At 37.1% G+C, this 22,304-nt stretch overlaps 1 protein-coding gene across 1 annotated transcript in view; it reads left to right on the forward strand.

Moving 5' to 3' along the window:
- The window catches only part of MMP16 (matrix metallopeptidase 16), a 163,218-nt gene that overhangs the window by 394 nt on the left and 140,520 nt on the right, over positions 1-22,304 (forward strand). The window lies entirely within an intron of this gene.

The following is a 22,304-nucleotide window of genomic DNA, read 5'->3' on the forward strand; positions in this document are numbered from 1 at the left end:
TCCCCGCGCTGCCCCGCCTGATGGATGCGTTTCAGCCGGAGATCCCGTTATCCCGGCTGCGCGATGCCGGGCGCTGGAGCGCAGCCCGCGGGAGACGGGAAACCCTCACCCGGGCACGAGGAAACCTGGGGCGCAGAATGTACGTGCAGCTCAGGAAAGGTTCCCTGAATGTCTTGGACTTAAGATACCGCCGTATTGCTGAGTTTTCTCAGCCTTTTTTGGTTTGGTTTGGTTTAGGTTTTTTTTTTCGAAGAGGAATGAATGAAAGAGCGTTATGGGGACAGGAGGAAGGAAACTTGAGATTTTTGGCACGTTTCTTTGTTGTAGAGTATCTGAAAAAAATAAGAGCTTTTTCCCATGCAGACGTAAGAGAAATAGTTGCCACTAGAAATAGTGAAACAAATGGCATAAAGGTGCAACTACAGCTCGGAAGTTAGGGGGTGTGGAGGACAAGGAAACAGCATTTTTTCTGAGAGAAAATGAAGATTAAACTGTGGGTATACCAAGATGGGGCAAACCCTAAGAGTTTACACTTAGAGTGACCACCCATTTCCAGTCGCCCTTGTCTAAGCACCCAGTTTTCCCATTAGGAGTTTTTGCATAGTGCTTTCACTTAACTAATGTTTCTTTACTGACTTTTATCATTTTTGCATATGTTCTTTCCTCCTTTTTCTCTATCCTGTCATTCCATTTGTTCTGCTGTGATCCCTTACTCTACTGCAATGTGATATGTCTATTTCCTTCTTTTCCTTGTCAATTCAACTTATTGATTTTTCTTACTATGTCTCTGTAATTTATCTGTGTTCTTTCAGATTCTTACTTGTAATTCTAGTATTCTGTTAGATCACTCTGTACCTTCACTTTCTTCTGTCCTGCCAACCCCACTCAAAACTTTCTGCTGCGCCCATACACCAGCCTTTTTTATTATATAGTCTCTTTAGTCTCCTGGGTTCCCATGCATCTTCCTCCCAGGGAAACGAAGTCTGTGTCCCTGTCTCACACATATGCACACTTGCTTATTTTATATCAGCTCTTGTTCTCACTCAGTGACACACATTCTTGCTCCTTTCTCTGACAAGATTGCTCATGCAGATCCTCCTCTGCTACTAGACTGTTTATCTAAAGTTCTTACCTGTATGTCTTCTCCCTCTGTTTCATGCAAGGTCATGTCAAGTGTATAAAGAACCCACATTTTCCTTCTCTAAGTCTGTTTTCATCCTGCCCTTTCCTTTTCTTCAGGCAGTTGCCTCTGCAATTCTCTCAGCTTAACAGCACTCATCCATTGATTCTCTTTGACTTCCATCTCTCCAGCAAGTACTGTCTTTTTACTCCATCATTAAAATCTCTCCTGATTATAAATGAGTCTTTTTTCTCTGTCATCTGTGCTCTAGTCACTCATTTAATCCTTATCACAAATGCGCATCTCTGCTTCTGTTGGATTGTAAGGTCTTTGGAGCAGGACTCATGTCTTCTCACATGTTTATCTGACGTGTACCATGCTTCAGTCTGGAGTACAACTGTGAGACTTCTGCTATATGAATATTAAAACTGCATATTTAAGAGCACACATTGGTGTTTTATCCTTCTGCTCATGTCCTCAGCTGCCTTCTTTGCTGATGAGCAGGGGAAGGAGCATGGAAGAGAGGAAGTTGCTCTCTGTATCCTCCCCATGCTTCGCAGGCTGGCCCCCTGCGGAGTATAGGGATGAAATTCCAGCGACAGAACTTTCTCCTCCCACAGCAGTCTGCTTTGCTGGCATCTGGCTCTGCTGGAGAGACGGGCGGCAGATGGAGCTAGTGTGGGAAGAGAAAAAGATTGGTTTAGTCAAGTGGAATATGAACAGGAGGCCAGCTCCAGTCAGGAGGAGGTTTTCTGAGGAAAGAAGGGAAACACTTTCATTTTTGCCACCTCTTCCATATGGAAAACAGCAAATTTTGAGGGTAAAGTCAATATCAGGAGCAAGAAACAGTGTTGGATAGAATGAAGTGGCATGTATTTCTCCTTTTTGAAGTATCTTCTGCTCTTCTTTCCAGCCCTGCTGAAAACAAAGAGTGTTGTCATGTACCAATGCTTCCAGTCTTTTCACATTTAAGTCTGAGCCACACATTGCTGGGAACCAGAAGAGTGTTTCAGGGGATTGTTGTATTATTTGAGAGTTGTCCTAATATGGGGCTTTTCCCTAGGTCACTGCCTTTGACCACTACTAGTGACATGGTCCTGGCCTAAATGAACTTCACATTTGCCCCAGAGCAGCCATTGCTGTGTTCACATTGTTTGGATAGTGCTGAAAATTCAATTTTCTTTTTGCTGGGAACAGCAAAGGCTAAAAGCATGGGAAATTTGAGGCAAAGGACTTGGCAACAGCAAGTATGTATTGTGCTGTAAAACTCTGCGTGTCAGCACAAGTGCATACAGCAGCTGTACTTCAGAGTAAATGGTGAAAATGTAACAAAGATTTTGTATGACAATAAGAATAAATATGCAAAGTAGGCTTCAGGAAAGAAGTAGTGTATATACAGTTGAATGAAATGTCACTGGAAAAAATTTCTTAGAATGGTTGGAAAACAGATTTACTTTTCATTCTTTCTTGTCTTTAAATAAAATACAGATAATACCTGTTGAACATTATAAAATTTGGAGATTATTTATTTCCTCTTGTTCTGTCTTGTTTAATCCACTTTCCTGATTGATAAGTAAAATCTGTTCAGTCTTGTTGAATTTTTTGGTTTGTTTCAGTAATGTGAGCCAGGTCAGTTCTTAGAGGATACTACTGTAGCTCAAAGACATTAAATAATAATGTTTCCTTTTAAAAGTAAAACACAATGCTGAAATTTACAAGCTTGTATGAACATTTCTGTTCCTTGTAATTTGGTTGTCTCTCCGTAAAATTTCTTTTAACCAAAGAACTGAATGGAGGAATTCCTCAAGCTTCCAATGATAGCTGAATTCAGCTGTCTGTCCTGAAATGTATTCATGTGTACAGTATTTCATGTAATAGCCACAGCAGAATAGGTTGCAGATCATGGAGTATGGTACATGACAGTACATGACAGGGGTGTGCTTGCACTTTGTATTGTTGAGAGTTTTGTGTTAAAGCTCCATGAGAAATGTTTATAACTAATATGTTAAGAAATCATGATGAAATTTAGGAATCACTTACTCATATATAAAGGAAGGTCATCGCATTAATTTTCAAAGTTCATTGATTATCAGTATCATTTTTGTGAGACTTTTTTTCTGACTAAAACTAAGAGCTACACTCTTAGCTTCCTCTTTTAGAGCTGAACTATTGGTCCAAAACAGTAACTTCATCAAGTATATTAATGAAAGACTATGTCATCAATGTTGAATTTTGCTGCTATTTTCAACTATTTCTGTACAGTAGTAGGGGAAGACGTCCATCAATGAATGGAATTGAATGGAATAGCAGTTACAAAAAGAGCATTTCAAGTACAAGACTGAATCAAACGGATAGAGGCTAATTGTTACTAAAAAGTGATTGAGCAACAAACTACCTTCTTCCTCCTACTGGGCTCCTCACTATAGTAGTAAAATTTTGTGTGGCTCACATAAAGCTCCTTTGTGTGTTACTGGGAGTGCCTATAGATGGTCTTTCACAAATACCTATATATGCATCTAGTGGGTATCCATATATATATTTGCTTTGCTAAACCAAACAATATTGCACTGTTTGAGCTATTGTTCTGCAAATTTATCTCCTAATGCCATCCATTAGTTTTTGTATGTACTTGAATAATAAGTAGGTTTATATTTTATTAACTATTAAATATCTAGTATAAAAATGAAGACAAATGTTACCTTTTTGGTTTGAGAAAAATGGTTATTAAAACAAAAATATCTTGATCAGAAGACAGGATCAGCATGCATGTAGAATAGGATTGATCTCTGGAACATAAAGCTGCCTTCTCTTACTTAGATGGGTATCTGCCTAAGCCCTGTCGAGGAAAGTGTTTTTAGAATTACACCTAGTTTCATTGACTGTATCTGTAATGTGGGAAACACTACAGAGAAAGCATGCCTCATCATCTCTCTCCTCAAGCTGGCAGTTATGCTGTTTTCCTCCTTCTATTGCTAAATGTATAGTCTTGAATCCCTAGGGGAGGTCTTAAAATTACTCTTATTTTAGTGTGAGCAGATCTTTAAAACAATACAGTCATTTCCCATTTTCAAAAGTGCGGTAGTTAAATTGCATGTTGTGGAACAAAACACAGTGGAATCCAAACTTCAGAAAAATAACATCAGTTTCCTCCATGGTAGTAAGTTTCTGAGAACCCCATTGTTTTCATTGTTAATAAACTTCACAATTAGCCTCCAGCTCCTGCTAAATGATAAGGCATGACCTTTTATTCCATAAGCTCTTAGTCTTTTAGGCTTAAAACCAGACCAATTTCATTCTTCAGCTGGCATCTGAAAAGGAATAAACATTTGGGAGGGGAATAAATCCTCCAAAGCACCTTTACACACTTTTAAACTAGTGGTCTTAGTTATGAGGTTTATAGGCACAACACAATTCTTTTATAGTTCATTAAAATGCAAGCTGAAAACCATGGATAAGCAATTAATGTGGTTTTGGCATCAATAGTGCCATGTGTGCCGACAGGAATTTAGAGGATCTTCTGCATTGTCTGAAGTTAACAGTCAGTATGTAGGATTCTCAATTACTTAAATTCGGAATCTCACTCTTGCGTAGGATATCAATGAAATGAACTGGACTTTTGTTAGAACAAGGAGTTCAAACTGAAATTGTTAGAAGGATGGAGAGGAGTTACTGAATTAGGTGATGAAGATGATTAGTGGGCGAAATATTAGTCAAGGAAAATACAGATATAATGTGGTATATTTCCTATTTGCTTATTTATGAAATACAGATACAAAGAAAAGCTCCTATAAGGGTCTCTGGTGAGCAGATATATCTAGATAAGGAAAATAATTGGAAAATTATGTGTCTGATGGAAGGCAACTGAATGCTCCTCTATCCAAGAAGGAGAATACCTACTATATAATGAACTGCCTCTCATTTGATACAAAGAAATATATGTGAAGAAATACTTAATATTTAGAGTGCATTTACTACTGTAAAGTATGAGATTATTTTGTGCTACTGACAGTGCAGGGAAGTTCATGGATTCTGTTGCCTGTATTTTTTCAAAGACAGGTTGGAAGTATGTTGCCTGTTCTTATGGCTTCACTGCTGACATACTATTTTATACCTTAAGTACAAAACATATTTGTTTATTATTGTAGTTCAATTTGTTTTCCTGTTGTAAATTTTTGTCAGCTAAGTGTTTAGGCATCACAGTTATTAGTGAATCTCAATTCTACTAAAGAAAAGAAATAAAATGGTTAAAGAGATTTATGTAATCACCTTATGTAGTGCAAGATAAAACTACAAAAACATGTATTCCTAATGTTTTCTTACATGAGAGCTTACTAAAATAAATACAATATTTGTTGGCCTACCAGTAAACCTTGAACAAGCGCAAGCTTTCCCATTCCATTATTTGGAAGGCATAATGTAAAACTCCTGCATAACCCTTCATTGTTTCTTCAAAGTGGGTATACTGTGTTCTTTAACTGGTTTAAGATTTATGCTGCTCTTTGTCAGTTTTATTTGAATCCATCTAAAAGGTCAGTGCTTGCTCTGGGCGCCTCAGCTCTGCTTATGCACTCAGCAAGACTGTGTTGCAAGAGTTTATAAAGATAGAATGTGGTATTATGTAGCTTTTAAAGCATTTCAAACTGTATCTGTTTTTACTATTTTAAAGTCTGTCTCATTCTTGTATTTTATGGAATGATCATTTTATGATATTAAACAATGGAGCATTTTGTGTTGATACTGTTTGAAGATCCTTAGGAAACAATGTAACTTTAAAAAATATTTTTATTACCCTATTTAAATTGTTTAAATCTCAGCTCTCTATTTCAGATTCCAGTTTATTGTCTAACCTTTTTGCCATCCTCAAAATGCACTGTTGACCATAATCTGAAGGAGCAGGTTGAGTCTGTTTAATTTGTTATCTGTGATATGTCAAATGACAGATTTGGTTTCATTCTGTATGAGGAAGGCCAGGATTAGTGCTGCAAACATGATTTTAGCTGGCACTGAAATGGATTTGAAAAATAATTATGATTAGAGCTTTATCCTTTAAAGAGAGGTCATGCTATTTGGAACCTTTATTTATTGGTTGCCTGGCAACTGTTCATTCATGTTCCTGCTTATCATCATTCATTGTAAGCATCTTTGCTGTACACTAAGAGCAATTAAGTGGCAACACTTTATTTCTGTGATGAATTAAATTTGACATAAATTACAGATGAAGTAAAAAATATTTCTGTAGTTTTACTTATTAACCAAAACTGTTAGTACAATGTTTCTTTGCTTATTAACATCTGGTTTATACCAGCTGAGGAGTTCAGCTGTAACAATAATGTTTCTAGCATACCTTTTGAGGTATTACAGCACATAATTGACTTAGGGGCTTGTTCAGGTGTTTTTGCAGTTTTAGAAACTCCTGTTAATTTCAAGATCAAGGCTTCAGGGTGCTAGGAAACTTATGTCCTGTTGATTTCAGAGCTTAATATTAGGGAATCCAATCTCAAGTACTGAAGCTTGCACCCAGTCATTGGGAAAGGGATTTCATATTCTAGAGTTAAAACTGCTGTGCTAGGAGATGTGGTGGTGAAGCAATAAGAAGAACATTAAAGTCACTTGATGCTTCTCTTTGTAGAACAACAGCAGTTTTTACTACACATTGAAAAAAGTATAAAGCATATTATTCAACAATTGCTTTTTGACTGCGGATGAAAATATTTTGCTCTCTTTATTAATTCATTATGGATCATATCAAGGTTGACCCTTGTGTGAAACAGCAGTATGGACTGAGACTGTCAGGTTATGGAGTATTTGTAGAAGATACCTGTGTAAAGAATGTTGAAGAAAATTGCTTGTGTCTGCATCTTAAAAGATCATCTACACTGTGTGGCCAGGGTGGAAGTAGATTTATGTCTCTGCTGCTGCCATTTGGTAGGAATGCCTCTATTGTGGTTGGCTCAGTGCTTTGGAAAAGAGGCCATCTCTATTCAAATGTTGATAAGAATGTTATCAGCAGTAGTCAGCATGGGTTTACTAAGGGTAAATTATGCTTGACCAACCTTATTGCCTTCTATGATGATACAACTGCCTGGGCAGATGAGGGGGAGAGCAGTGGATATTTTCTACCTTGGCTTCAACAAGGCTTTCAATGCTGTCTTGCTCAACATCTTCACAGGCAAACTCAGGAAGTGTGGACTGTGTGAGTGGACAGAGAGGTGGTTTGAGAACTGGCTGAACAGCAGATCCCTGAGGGCTGTAATCAATGGCACAGGGTTCAGTTAGATGCCTGTCACTGGTGGTGTCCCCCAAGATTCAGTACTGGTATTGTTTAACTTTTCACTAATAACTTGTGTGAAGGGGCAGAGGCCTCCTCAGCAAGTTCCCCCACAACACAAAGCTGGGAGGAGAGACTGATACCCCAGAGTGCCGAGCAGCCCTTCAGAAGGACCCTGAGAGGCTGCAGAGATGGGCAGAGAAGAACCATCTGAAATTCAACAAAGGTGAATGCAGGTCCTGCACCTGGGGAGGAACAACCAAGGCACCAATACAGACTGGGGGTGACCTGCTGGAAAACAGCTCTGCAGAGAAGGATCTGTGAGTCTTGGTGGACAACAAACCATCCATGAGCCAGGAGTGTGTCCTTGTGGCCAAGAAAATGTATCCTGGGGTGCCAGGTGAAGAATTGCCAGCAGGTTGAGGGAGGTGAGCGTGTTGCTCTACTCAGCCCTAATGAGGCCACATCTGGAGAGCTGTGTCCAGTTCTGGCCTCCTCAGTACAAGAATATCTCTCCTACAAGGATGTGCTGAGAGATCTGGGCCTTCTCAACCTTGAGAAGAGATGACTGAAAGGGGATCCCATCAATGTCTATCAGTATCTGGAGGGAGGGTGTCAAGAGGATGGAGCCAGGCTCTGCTCAGTGGTCCTGAGCAACAGGACAAGAGGCAATGGGCAGAAGCTGGAACACAGGAAGTTCCGCCTGAATATGAGGCAGAACTTATTTACTCCCACTGGAGCAGTGTATGGAGTCTCCCTCACTGGAGATATCCAAGAACCATCTGGATGCCATCCAGTGCCATGTGCTCTGGGATGGCCCTGCTTGAGCAGGGAGATTGGACCAGATGACCCTGTGGTACCTTCTAACCTGACCCATTCTGTGATTATGTGAAAAAATGTCCCTCTGTGACTGTCCCTCTTCTTTGAGCTTCTGATTGTATTAACTCACAAGTACTCATCATATCATGACACAGTTAGGGCGAAAAACGTAACTGCTGTAAGACAAAGCTATATCAATTTTTATCAGATTTTCCCACTCGTGTGACATGTTTCTGGTACATGAAGATTGTGTTGTATGTTTTTTCTCTTTTATGAAACAGTTGAACTGGTTTCAAAGCTGTATAGATAATTGGAAAAGAAATGCTAACCTCAGAAAATCTAGTTTTTAGTATTTTTTTTCTCATGATATTATAGAGAAGAAGTTTTATTTCATTGGTACTGTTCATTTTTTGCTGGGATGTAATCACAAATTCACTTACAGATGTGAAATAGATGTTTGCAAGGGGATGAGTTAATTTCTTAGAAAATTACCAGCTGAAAGGCAGAAAGAAAATTATCAATGTCTTTGAAACATAGTAAAACAGAAAAACAAGCCTCCCTTTCAATGGGGAGGAAGTTACTTTATTTAAATGTATTGGTAGATATTTACAAAGTGTACAACAGAGGAAATTGCTTTCTTTTTGTATGACATGTGGATCTGAAGGTGATGATCCTGTCACATTTTTACCTCAGACATTGGTTGTGTGATGCTCTTCTAGGAAATTGCTTTGACCCACTGTCTTTGCAGAGAAATTGACAGATTGTATCTGTCTGTGTTGTGGTTTGTGTTTAATTGCAAGTGAAAGAAATGATCTTTCATGCAATAAAATGCATTATTATTATTGTTATGAGAAGTAATATAAATACATTGTTAACTGTACTGCATGATTCTGGTCTTGGCATGTGAGACTTTTTTTTTTTTCTCTCATTGCTTCTATGTATTTAGAAAAATGAAACAATAATTAAAAATCCTCAAACCAACCCAGGACAGTGTTCCAGTGTTTGGTTTTTCTTGTTGCTTATGAATTGCCGAGCTCTGATACCTCTATCCTTCATTGCTTGTACACAAAATGCCAGCTTTGGAAACGACTTTATTATTTTTTCTCTATTGCATCTATTTTCAAATATGTAGGGAAAAGGGTGTGATGTAAGTGACTGAAGCATTTGCTGGGGGGGGGCTGAAGATCCAGGTTGTGTGTCCAATTCCATTATGATGGATCCCATAGTTTATCCATCTTTGTAACCTAGCTTGCACCAATGTGCATTGAACTAAATGAAGAGTGTTTCCAGGCTACATATCAATAGCAATAGAAGAAAAGCAATGTAAAAGAGCCAGAAATATATCTTCATCATTCATTTTTCTTGGGACTGTTTCCCTTTTTTTCATAAAGTGTAGTAGAGGAGTATCATAAAATATAAGTACAGAATTTCAATTTAATAATCTGTATAATTGTTCTAGAAATGAATGTGTTCAAAAGAAAGTGCTGGAGCAGAAAAAACATCTATAACATTTAGAACACTGGTTTTGATTTTTTGTGGGGTTTTTTTTAGGGTTTTTTTTTAGGTTTTGGGGTTTGTTTGTTTGTTGTTTGTATGTTTGTTTTGTTTTTATTTTGGTCTTTTAAAATACGAGTACCAAAACTTGGTAGACAACACTGTCAGGATTAGGTGAAGGATGTCATTAGATAACTGAAGGTAGAGAGCATCACAGTCTCTTTCAGAATGAAAGTTCAAATAAGATAATTTTTGTTACCCAAACATACTCAAAATGATTTTAAATAAATGTAAAAGTCTTAAAAAATAAATCAGTTTTGGATCAGATTGTAAATACCACAGAATGCACAATTAAAAACTGTTCTGTTTTTGAGTGAATGTACAAGTAAATTGTTCCACACACATTCATGTTTCCTTTTCATCACAATACCTAAGCTTCTCCTTTGGTATTTGAGTATTTATGGATTTTTATGACATACAATAAAAGATGCACTGCTCCATGCATTTAATGTTTTATATTAGGCACTGCTAACAGGCAGCCATACTGCTCATATACTCCTGGGTGTTAAGAAATTAATGGGGAGAGAATAAGGTAAATAAGATTTGCTGTGATGATATGTTAAGTATGATAGAAGTGTAAGCCGAATATTTTTCCTCAAGGTTCCTGTACCATCTGTTCTCCTTATGACTGTTTCAGAGTGACTTGGAGTATTTTCCTGAACTCTCCTGTTGGTATTGACCAGAAGTGTGATTAAATTGCTCACGTGTGGGTATCAAGCGTCTCTTAAAGTGCCCTTGGCCAAGATGTGCCCAAGGCTGGCTGAAATAACATGGGACCAACAAAAGTTTCCTGTTTAGGTTACCAACAGGAAGCCAGTCTCTGTTCTGAGTCAGCTCACATGACTCTATTCACTTCTCTTTAGGTAACTAAAGCCTGTTTTTAGTTTTAAATGATGCTGGAGAGTGATGAGATCTGTATCTGTAGGGCTCCCCAGGGTAGGCAGTGGCATTCCAATGTTGTGATTTGGGGTTGAATCCCTTCCCTCTGCAGATGTAGGATTCATTAAGTTTGTATAGGGACCTGGTGCTGTTTAGGCCCTGTGGTCTGACTTGCTTGGTCCCTAGATACTGTTCCAGAAAATAATAGGCCTCCTAAAAATCCAGTGATATATCTCCCATCCCCTGGTTAATGTAGTTCATCTCAGATCATATCACACACCTATACTCCTGGCAAAACCAAGAATAGAATTCCATCCTTATGTCACTACAATTTTTACCCTGTCACTTTGATGCTCTGCATGCTATTAAATATATTCATCCCTTAGTGTAAAAGGTTAACACCACCTCACATCTTTGGATCTCACGTATTCTAAGTATTTAGTTAGAAGGTTAAAGAACACAACATTTCTGTACTGTAACAAGGCAGTTTTGCCTTCAGCTGTAACGAGATTGGGCCTGAGCCCGTTCAAATCCATGTAAAACGTTACCTAACTCAGAGCAAACACTTATGGCAGGTTTTATAAATTTACTACTTCTGACTGTTATTTCATGCCTTACCTTAAATGGTTTTAAAGGCTCTCTTTCTGCCCTAAACTTACAAACACCTAAACAGCTTGAGGGGAGAAGACAGAATGTTAAGCATTTTTATAAAAAGTAAGTAATAAGAAAATATATTTTGTAAGAATAAGCTCACTAAGTGTCTATTGCCTGATAGACAATCCCCAAGAAGATAAAAAATGAAAATGACATTTTAGTAGAGCCTTCAGCCTTCAAGAATAATTATCTTGTTTTCAAGTACTTTTGTTATGTAAAGCAAAATGGGGATTAAGTCAACAAAAATTTACTTTTCTGTGTTAATACCAGAATTTAGATCTCATCATAGGCAGGTATGTAATTTCACTGATTTATTTATACTACTTGCTTTAGGTCTTCAAAACGTTAATTTTAATTGTGTCAGATTAAGGGTGTAACTTACCAGCCTGTATTTATAAATTTGCTTATTTATTTAATCTTTAAATCCAAAGTTTGAAATACTTGAGTATGCTACCTGATACACTATTTAAATGAGCTTTCTGCTGTCATGTAATTAGAGAGAGACTAGATTTGCTGTGGATTTTAAGTCTGCATTTGTGAAGAAAGAGTGACATATCTGCAATCTTTTTTATCCAAAAGAGCTTCCTTTGTAATATATAGCTCTACTCTTGTTTGGCACTCACAGGCTCATTTAGAGATGAGACAGTATTTTAGATCCTTTGTGAATAATTCCGTCATTTTTCCTGGCTGTTGAGAGAATTTAGTTTTTTTCCCAGCAGTCAGATAAATATATAATCATTGTTCTTCGTAGGTTAGTTGCTTAGATGCCATTTCCACCAAGATATTAGAGAATTTTTATATATACAAGATCTTCCTGAGGAGGTAATGTCAATTTAATTTGGACCAAAAGTTTTGGATTCTATAGAAGTATATTCTTTCTCTAACTTTGCTCAAAATAAAAATTCTGTTTCATTAAAAGTTGGGGGATCTTAATGTCTTTGTGAATATTCACTTCTTTATCTAAATTTTCAGCACCAGAGGAAATTATCTTAAGGTGAAACTAAGCTTTTAAAATGTTGGAACAATACATTCTGTAATGTTTTGTAAAAGTTACGAGTAATAACAGACAGGGGAGCCTAAAACAATTACTGCTTTTCTCATGTCCCGTCTCCAGTAATACAATAGAGAAGTTCATCATACCTGTTAGCTTTATCGTGATAACTAGAAAAGGAGAAAGGAACTTTTGACTTTAAATGTCCTGCAGTCTGAGGGTTTTATAGGTTTTCACTTGTTTTCAGAAATAAAATAGCTAAACATGTGATTGAAAGTTGTGTTATGGTGTTTGGTGAAGTACTAGTGAAAAAAACCCTATGGTTACTTTTTAAAATTTGGAACAAAATTCATAGAGTTGTTGAAAGAAGTCTAGAGCCTTCAGAGTTATATAGAAATGGAGACTGTAATTTTCCTTCATGCTTTCTTTTTTTTTGAAGTTCATATGCTACCTATGTTTCAGTGATAAGAAACTAGAGATAGGAAGAAGAAAGGGAATCCACTCATATTAAATTTATTTTCTTTTTTGTAACTGTTATTTGTTTACTTGTGTACTTAGTAGCCTGGTAAAATATCTGGTTTTCATTGGGAAACTTAGATGAGACTCTAACTTTATGGAATTGTTGAGATTGTGCCATTAATTTCATTGCACCCAAGGTTTTACTCCAAGCTATTTGAAAAGCACTGAATTACTAAACATTTTAATCTAGTAAATTAAAATTATGTATATCATAGAATCACAGAATGATTTGGGTTGGAATGGACTTTTAAGGGTATCTAGTTCCATCCCCACCTGCCATGAGCAGGGACACCTTCCTCTAGACCAGACTACTCAAATTCATCCAACCTGGCCTTGGAAGGTTTCAGGAATGGGGCATCCACATCTTCTCTCAGCAACCAGTGCCAGTCTCTCATTACCATTTTTCACCACAGTGAAAAATTTCTTCCTGACATCTTATCTAAACCTGCTCTCTTTCATTTTAAAGTCTGTCCTGTCATTACATACTTTTCTCAAAAGCCCCTCTCCGGATTTCTTGTAGGTCCCTTTATGTATCAGAACGCTGCTAGAAGGTCCCTGAAGCCTTCTCTTCTCCAGTTTGGGAATTTATATAAATATAATATATATTTAATATGAATGTTTATTAACTATTTAAAATAAATATTGATGTAAAAATCCATAGGCTTAACCTATATAGAAGGGATGAAATTAGTACAAAAAGAAATGGAGATGCACTATCTATGCATAAGCTGACTCTTGCAGTTAGAAGAAAGTTTCAAATCATTATTCTCGAAGCACTTTTTGAAAAGAACAGTAGTGAGGTCATTCAGAGAAGCAAAAGTTAACTTGAGATGGGATCTAACTATTTCATGTGGGGGCTTGCAATTATAACCTTAATCATCAGCAAAAATGGACTGGATTCCTTCCTTGTTCTATACTCTGTCTAACAGTAATTTCCTCCTCCAGAGAGGCTGATGGCTCTCTGACAGCCATTGACTGTAAAGTTTATTCTTCTTCATCAGTGGATCTACCTTAAGAACCCTGTAGCTATTATATTAGACCAAAAATGGTGGCTATATTGTGTCAATACCTTTTTCTGATTCATTGCTTTTTGTCATTTTCAGTCACTGTGTGTGAAAGTGCCTTTTTTCAACAGTATTTAATTCAATGCTGAAAATTGTAAATAATGCCCACAGAATCAACCATACTTGTCTGAAAATCATAAAAAAGGCTTTTAGAATATTTTGGTTGTCTTCTTTTTGAGCTCTTGGGTTCACTTCTTTTTTTTCTTTTTTTGTTTGTTTCATTTTTGAAACAAGAATAAGAAATTCACAGTTAAAGAAGAAACAAAATATTTTCATTTTATACAGTAAGCCAAGTCTTCAAGAAGCTTTCCAACAGTTTAACATGAAAGCTGTCTAACATCAGCCACACTGCTTTCTTCTTACCTCTTTTCAGTTTTGATTGTCTTCAAAATTGTATTTGCTGCTATTTTTGCTCCTGTTAAAACCTGCCACTTCATAAGGTCAAAGTACTTCTAATTGCTGACAAACACTGTTTTTCATTGTATGATGACTGTTAACATTACACACTTCGCATAACACCTTTAAACTGTTTAACAGTAGCTAGCTGGCTGACCTTGTGCATCTCTATGGCAGGAGATGCCTGTTTGATTCAAGGACTTAGATGCTAATTTTTTGTGGCTGCAGGGACTGGGTAGTTCTCCTGAAATTTTGCTTTTATTTTTCTAGATGTTGCAACTTCTCCAGTAGGAACAGGAAAACACAGATTTTACTGCTTTTAAACTCTGTTAAAAACTTTGTACTCTTGATTTGGTATTTTGTAGCAACTATGAGAGACAAAATAGTGTTGTAAGTGAGGTAGGACCAGTGTCTCAGAGATTTAGGATTAGACCTTCAAAAGGATCATATCAAAATACTAGTATCAGTAGTGACATGTACTTTTAGTCATAAACTAACATTAATTTTTGAACAAAGGAGTTTAATTTAAATTAATAATACAAATTAGTTTTTTAGATTAGTATTTAGATAATATAAATTCTCAGATCTCTTGTGTGGTCTGGTCATTTTTATTTTGTTGTTTTATTTCACTCAATCTCTGATTGAGATATATGAAATTTTACAAGACAGGACTGCTTAGTAGCTGTCTGCTTAGGTAATATTTTCATGAGAAAAATGCATTGATTGATACATACTCAATGAATATCAATGAAAGGGGGGATGGCACAACACTATAGAGAGTTGACTGCCAACAATATAAACTGAAACTTCAAAATTACCATACTGATTGAATTCATGTCATGAATCAGGAGTTGAAAGTTAGGGATGGCCTCTGCCAATAGGGATTCTACTTGTTCAAGCATGCAGATGGGAAAATTAACATTATTTTAATCCTATGTATTTATAGTAGAGGGTATTTTAAATAAGCCCCATTTATGTCCTACAATGAAGAAAACATTCTTGGGTAGAAAGGAGGCAGCAAGTAATGAATTTCAAAAAGATAAACAGACTGTAATATGTCAGAAAAGCTGTGGATAATGTTTCTTTCAGTTTTGAAAAAGCAGAAGAGGTAATGCAAAGAGGCATTGCACTTTGATTGTATTAATTAGGTTAGATTCAGCTCTTTGGCTGAAAGGATCTCTCTAAGTTTGGGAGCACCCAAGTGTGGAGCTGAAGGAACCAAACCAGCTGAAGCATCAGATCTTGACTGACCCAGCTGGCTCTAGTGAAACATTTCCCTGCAGTTTGGGTGTTTGCACTACCCCATAAACTCCATTAGATTGGAGATTGTGGCTGATGCAAATGTTACATCATCACCTCATTGTCTGGGCCCTATCTTTGGGTAAAGCCTCACAGTAGATGAAATTTTGCTGGAAAATGTGTTCCCCTTGGTGAGAAAACCAAAGGCCCTTTGAGGCACGTGGATAGTTCTATGGTCACACAATTTATATCTGGATTATGATTCAGGAAAAAGAAGAAACTAATTTCTGGAGTCTCCTCTGCTGAAGATGAGGTAAGTCAAGAGATTTTTCCAAGGCTCATCCCTGGTACTTCCCAAGACTGTCAAGGAAGAACGCCATTGAGAATTGATCTGTACTATATTTTTGAGAACTGAGCTGGGATTTTCAACTTGTTTTATGTTCTAGCAGCCATCTGAACTCCTGAAGTAGCAATGTTGCAGTGATATTAGCCTTTAAGAACACATTCAGAGTAGTGCTTAGTGTCTTCCTCTGCTTTATTCCTTTCTATTTCTCTTTATAAACCTCAGCCTGGTACAGAACAGAGGACTTTAGCCTTGATCTGGTAAAGCATGCTGTTGAGAACTGTATTCAGGAAAGCTAGAACCAGTCAGGATGTTAAAAGGAGAAAGCCCAGAGGGGCTTTTTGTCATTGATACTGTTTGCTTGCTCTGATAGCCTGGGAAATACTGCCTTCAGTATAAACTGTGTAAACAAAATCAAGCTATTGATACCTACTGGGCTTATTACTCCTACACAAGTCAAATGTTTTCTCTTGATCTGACATCGTGCATTCTTGTTTTGAAAGCCACTTCTTAATCTCTGTGAGCAACTCTTCTAATATCTGACCTTGTAGGTGAAACTACTGTGTGATGCAGCATTAACTGATTTGAAACTGACATAAATCAAATGTTAATTGTGTAAAATTTATCTCTGTCATATCAGCAATACATACAGTATTGCTGGTTTCTTTTTGTTTTCTTCTCAGTGAATTGAAGTTACTCTGGCTGTTCTATGCTGCATATAATTTTAAAGTTTTTACATTAGGCTTTAGAAAGTATTTACAATTTTTGTTCTAAAAGTGAAGTCAGAGTTACTAGATTGCAGTTTTTCAGATCCTCCCATATTCTTTATGTAAATACAGTTATTACCATATAATTTATAATAAATGGTTCCTTCTCTCTGCTTTTTAATATAATTCCTTTATTCTAAGTAGAAGAAAGGATATTGAAAATACAGTGAGACTAGTGACAGTGAAATCCCTACAGTGAAATTGTGTCCTGACTGAAAACAGGAATTTTACTCTGACCTCTGAGTGCCTGTGGTTTCACCTGGAGCACTTCTCTTACAAAGCTTTCTGTTCAAGTGTGAGGGGTAATGTCTGAAGCTGTGAATCCCCTGTGACCAGCTACAGTGCTTCATGTTATTTTGCTCTTGGCTCTTTGCTCCCAGGCTCAGTTCTTACTAATCCTTATCAGTGCTGTAGCTTGAATACTACAGACTATGGGGTAGCTGTAACTCAGGGGAGTATTTCTTGCAGGATGATAATATAGCTGATAATTTTCCAGAAATGTTTCAAGTCTACTTGGCAAAATTATCTTCAGGTTATTAAGACTTTTTTATTTTATTTTATTTTATTTTATTTTATTTTGTTTTATTTTATTTTATTTTGAAAATGTTAAAATGCAAGAAAATATCAAGTGAGGCAACATAACTGTTTGAGGTGGGGAAATCTGATTAGGAATACTTTCAATAAAGTGTCTAGAAATTTTTAAGGTAGTGTTTAAATTTATGCCACTTACAAATGTGGCAAATTGTTATCAATATGTTTAACATATCTATATCCATCAGGTACATATATATCAGATCACTAGAAATACTTTTCACAGAATTCACAGAATGACTAGTTTGGAAGAGACTTTCAAGATCATCAAGTCCAAACCATGCCCTAACACCTCAGCTAAACCATGGCACCGAGAACCACATCCTGTCTTTTTTTAAACATCCAGTGATGATGACTCCACCACCTCCCTGGGCAGGCCATTCCAGTACTTTATCACTCTTTCTGTAAAAAACTTTTTCCTAATATCCAGCCTATATTTCCCTTGACGCTGCTTGTGTGAAATACTGTGTCCTTGTATTTCATCATGATATAGAATGAGAGCGTGGTATAGAATGGGACCATGAGAACATGGTCAAGTTGAAATTATTCTCTCTTAAATTTGTTTATTCTGATCTAAATAATCACCGGTGGAACAAGGCATAAATGTTGTTACTTTTACCTAACCTTTTTGCTTGAACTGCTCCTGGGACAAATTATTTGCAGTTTCTTTCCATGTGGATGAGGAAAGTATGAGATAGATTGCACTACTGCCACTTCATTGCCGTTAGCAGCTACTGCTTCTTTCTTTAGCCAAGGACCAAGTTAAGTGTTTCTTTTAAAATATATGAGATACTCATGTCACTGTAGTGATGTATAGTCTGTGATGCTGTTTGTGATATGCAAGGGGTATCTGTGCTGCAGTATAGAGTAAAACACAGGTATCCTGATAATTATTGATTCTACCTACCGTGCCTGATACTTGATTGGGCTCCCAATAGCAGTCATACACTTCTATGCCTGACTCCAAAATCCTCATATCCAAAGACAGAAAAGTAATATGTGCATAAGTAGATCCAAACCTATATCATTTTACTCCTTTTGGACAGAGGTCTAGGAGAGATCCCTTCCTAATGTTAAAATCTGTTTTTTCTGTATTTCATTTTGCTAGTCAGCCTAGCATTTTGTTAAGCAATTTTCTTGCCTTACACTGAGGAAGTAGCTAAGCCCTACACATCTCACTTTTCCCACAGTGGGATGGGGCAGAGAATTGGAATGAAAGTGAGAAAAAGTTTGGGAAAGTGAGTGTGGGTTTGGGTAAAGGCAGTTGTAGAGGTAAAACAAAAGCTGTGCAAATGAGAAGAGCTAAGAGGGTATTCTCCACTTCCCATGGTTTAGCCAAGCCCAGTAATGCTAGGCTCCATCTCGCATAACAGTGACTTGGAAACTTGCCACAACCCTGAGTGTCCCCCCATACCTTCTTCTTCTCTCAGCTTTATATGCTGAATATAACACTTAATGGCATGGAATATCTCTTTGGTCAGTTGGGGACAGATTTCCTGTCTGCATCCTGTATTTTTTGCATATAAATGTCTGCATCCTATATTATTGCAAATAAATGTGCCATTGTTCAAAATGCTTGACAGACATCATCAAACAAATTCTTGTAACAATAATAGTGCTGAGTAAAAGTATTATCTCTGCATTTTCTGTAGCATTTCACAGGACATTTATTGTAACCTTGTATATATGTGTGTGTATATATGTATATATCTATATCTATATCTATCTGTTGGAAAATGTTAGTCATTGTTCTAGACACTCTTTCAATCACTCTGTCACAGTCCCATAGCTCTTTCTGAGACTCCAGTCTGTACCACTTTTACATTCTAGATGCGATCATTCTGTTTAAATATCCCATTTGGCAAATGCCCACCATCCTCAGTGATTTCTATGGATCTATCACATGCCATAGAAGTTACTATGGTGTTACTATGGTAAAGTTGTTGTCGTGGTGGTAAATCATGTTAAGGATCCAAAAGTTCTTGCTTCAGGAGGCTTTGTCAGATATAGCAGTTCAGATATGTGAGGCATTTGGTAAAGTGATCTTCATGTCAAAAGCAAGCCACAATACACCATGTTTGATACCAATACATTTTTACCATTCTAGCCTTGGGAAACTTCAGCAGACCTTTGACAAAAATATGCCCTCATTGTCAAATGAGATTTTTCTTATGTGTTTTTATTAGTCTGTCATAGGTATATACATGAGGAAACTGATGTCATTTAATCTGCCTGATCTAGGAGAGACAGACCCAGACATCATGATTTATGTCTTTGGAAGAACAGTGTCAGACCACAGTGTCACACATTCTCCTCTTAATGAGCTTTAAAATCCTGTGTACACTAGTGCATAAGCCACACTGTCTGTGAGGGTCACACAGGATAAAAAGAAATGGGAGATCAAATAACTAGCATCAGAGTGCTTAAGAAATGCTAAAGGAACTTGGAGATGGAAAGAGACCAAAGCAACCATAAAGAAAGGAGAAAATTTCCTCCGTTTAAAGATGTGGCTTCCTCTGACAGAGGAAGCTTGTACGTTCTACCCCATCTTTCCTTTCTCCTGAAAGGATAAAGAAGAAAGAAGTAATTGCTTTTGGACAAAGTGAACATTAATACACCTCATGCAAATAACTATTTCTTTGCCCTCTTCTGTGTTAAAAGAATCCTGAGTTCTGTAAATGACATTCAGGTCTGCTGTAGGACTCCTGTCCCGAGAAGATTGGAAGAGCAGACCAGTAGCTGAAAACTAAGTCTGAAGAATCCATTTCCTGTGTCTTCTCTGTCCCACATGATCATGAGAACATAAGAGGAAGCTGTATATCATGAATTGTGATTTTTCTGTATTCCCTTTGTTTCTTTGACATATACCCTCAGCAGTCACTGACTCCATCTATTACAACTTTTTCTAGGAAATTCTTATGCTAATTGTTCTTTCTATATTTTTCCCCATGTTCACTTACGCTAAAGGAAAAAGGTGTTCTAAAGGAAAAATATGTAAAAAATTTATGCTAGACCTTTGCGCATTTTGAAAATAAATTCAGCTATTAAATATTTTTTTTTTCTTTTACAAGCACCAGTTTTTTAAAAAGAGATTTACTGACATAAGTAACTGCAAGGATTTACAGGGGTGTAAGTGCAGTATTCCTGGGACAATAGATGAATTTAAGGCAGGTGCATAACAGCCTTTTTTTGGTGTTTTTTTGGTTTTTTTTTTACAAGCTGTGCGTGTTCAGGAGAGGATAAAAGGCCTGGCTCTGTAACAGATTCCCTCAGTCGGTTAGAGCATGGTGCTGATAACACCAAGGTTGGGGGTTCCATCCCCATACAGGCCATTCACTTAAGAGTTGGATTTCATGATCTTTGTGGGTCTCTTCCAACTCAGAATATTCTGTGACTTGAAATTAAATCTCTTCTAGTCCATTTAAATCAGCGTGGGCATCAAAATCATCAGCACATATCCTCAGCTGTCCAACACTTGCTGGTGTTTGTGTTACCATATCTGGGTTTTTTACACATTCATAATGAGGTCTTCAGATCCATGATAAGCAGGCTGTTCTGTGTGCAGCCTTGGAAGCAAACCAGACCTGTCAAAGCCGATGGAAAATAAATGTAATGGCCAGCTGGCTTAGAAAGCTACAGTTAGATCATCAAGAATGAAAACTCTCCTCAGAGGTCTTCTCCCCTCCTGAAGTGGCCTTTGGTGTTCCAGCAACAGATCATTCTATCCCTGTCTGAACTGCAAGGCTTTAAACTTAGGGGGTTTTAAGCATTTCATAATTGAGCAAAGGGACTATACTTGTTTTATTTTTCTGTCTGAAGTGTGTCAGAACATCAGCAGAGATTTTTTTTGTGATTTAACATTCTCTTTCTAGACAAGGGAAATCTTGGTTTTGGTGTGATGAAATAGTGAAAAGATATCCCACATGCCTTCTGCCCAGAAAATATGTGATGACAAGAGTCAGTTTTCTGAATTGTTTTATGCCTCTATATTACTCTGAAAAGAAAAATCTTCTCTGCAATGTGAAAAAGTGTTTTTAAAAACTCTTTTGCCTCCTTAATAGTTAGACAATAAAGGCAAAATAAATTTGTTGATAGGGTGGATTTTGGTGGTTGGACTGAGATTTAAACTAGGCCTGATGGTTTTGACATCAGGAGTTGCCTGACTTTATCTCCTCAATTGTTTTTCAGAAACTGCACCAATTTCCAATTTTTATCTATCAGTCTTACCTCAGTAGTCTGGTCTCAAATTCTGTGTGGATTACATACATGCAATTGCCAGAGGCAACACTGTTGCAAAATGTAGAGGAATTTCTGTTCATGAACTTTATTTTGAACATGGACAATCTCTGTAGGAATATTGGAAATCAGAAGAGGTCAATTATTTCCACTCAGACCGCTTGTACTTTGACTACAGTGTTTAGTAAAACAAAAATCTCTAAGGAGAAGTGATAGACAATAATATTGCTGGAAAACATTGAGCCTAAGCAGAAGGTGGGATTGACAGTTACAGCGAAAAAAACATAAAGGAATTGGTCCGTACTAAGCACAGGTTCTTCAACGCTCACAGGAGTGTGTATGGCAGGCAGTGGGAGGCTCTGTAAGACCTTCCAGGCTGAGCAGTCAGAGATAATCTTCTGTTTTCAGGTTTACCACACAGAAGTCATGTGGTCCTCTCACTTGTGTACTTGTGGTCTCATACTGTAAATTTTCCCATTATCACCTATAGAGAGCTCAGTGTGGCTTGCAAAGGCTATATATATATATATATATATATATATATATATATATATATATATTACTATACTATATTAATGTGATGTCAGCATTCCAAAGAATCACTTCTTCCTATAAATGTGTAAACTTGAGGATGTGGGAATGGTCTGGTGGAAAGGGTTTTATACTGTTTCTGGAGTAAACAGAGTTACAAGTGAGGGAAAAAAAAGAATCAAGAAATTTAGAAGGTTGCAGAATACAGGTTTTTTTAAGGTTTATACTTTATATAGCTAATAAAAACATGACCAGGCTCTTGCTTTTGAGGTGGTTTTGGGTAAAAAAATATGGTGATGTTTAATAACAGGTGCCTGGAGAACAAAATCATCA

Source organism: Ammospiza caudacuta, chromosome 1 (genome assembly GCF_027887145.1).
Source record: "Ammospiza caudacuta isolate bAmmCau1 chromosome 1, bAmmCau1.pri, whole genome shotgun sequence".
Taxonomy (NCBI): Eukaryota; Metazoa; Chordata; class Aves; order Passeriformes; family Passerellidae; genus Ammospiza; species Ammospiza caudacuta.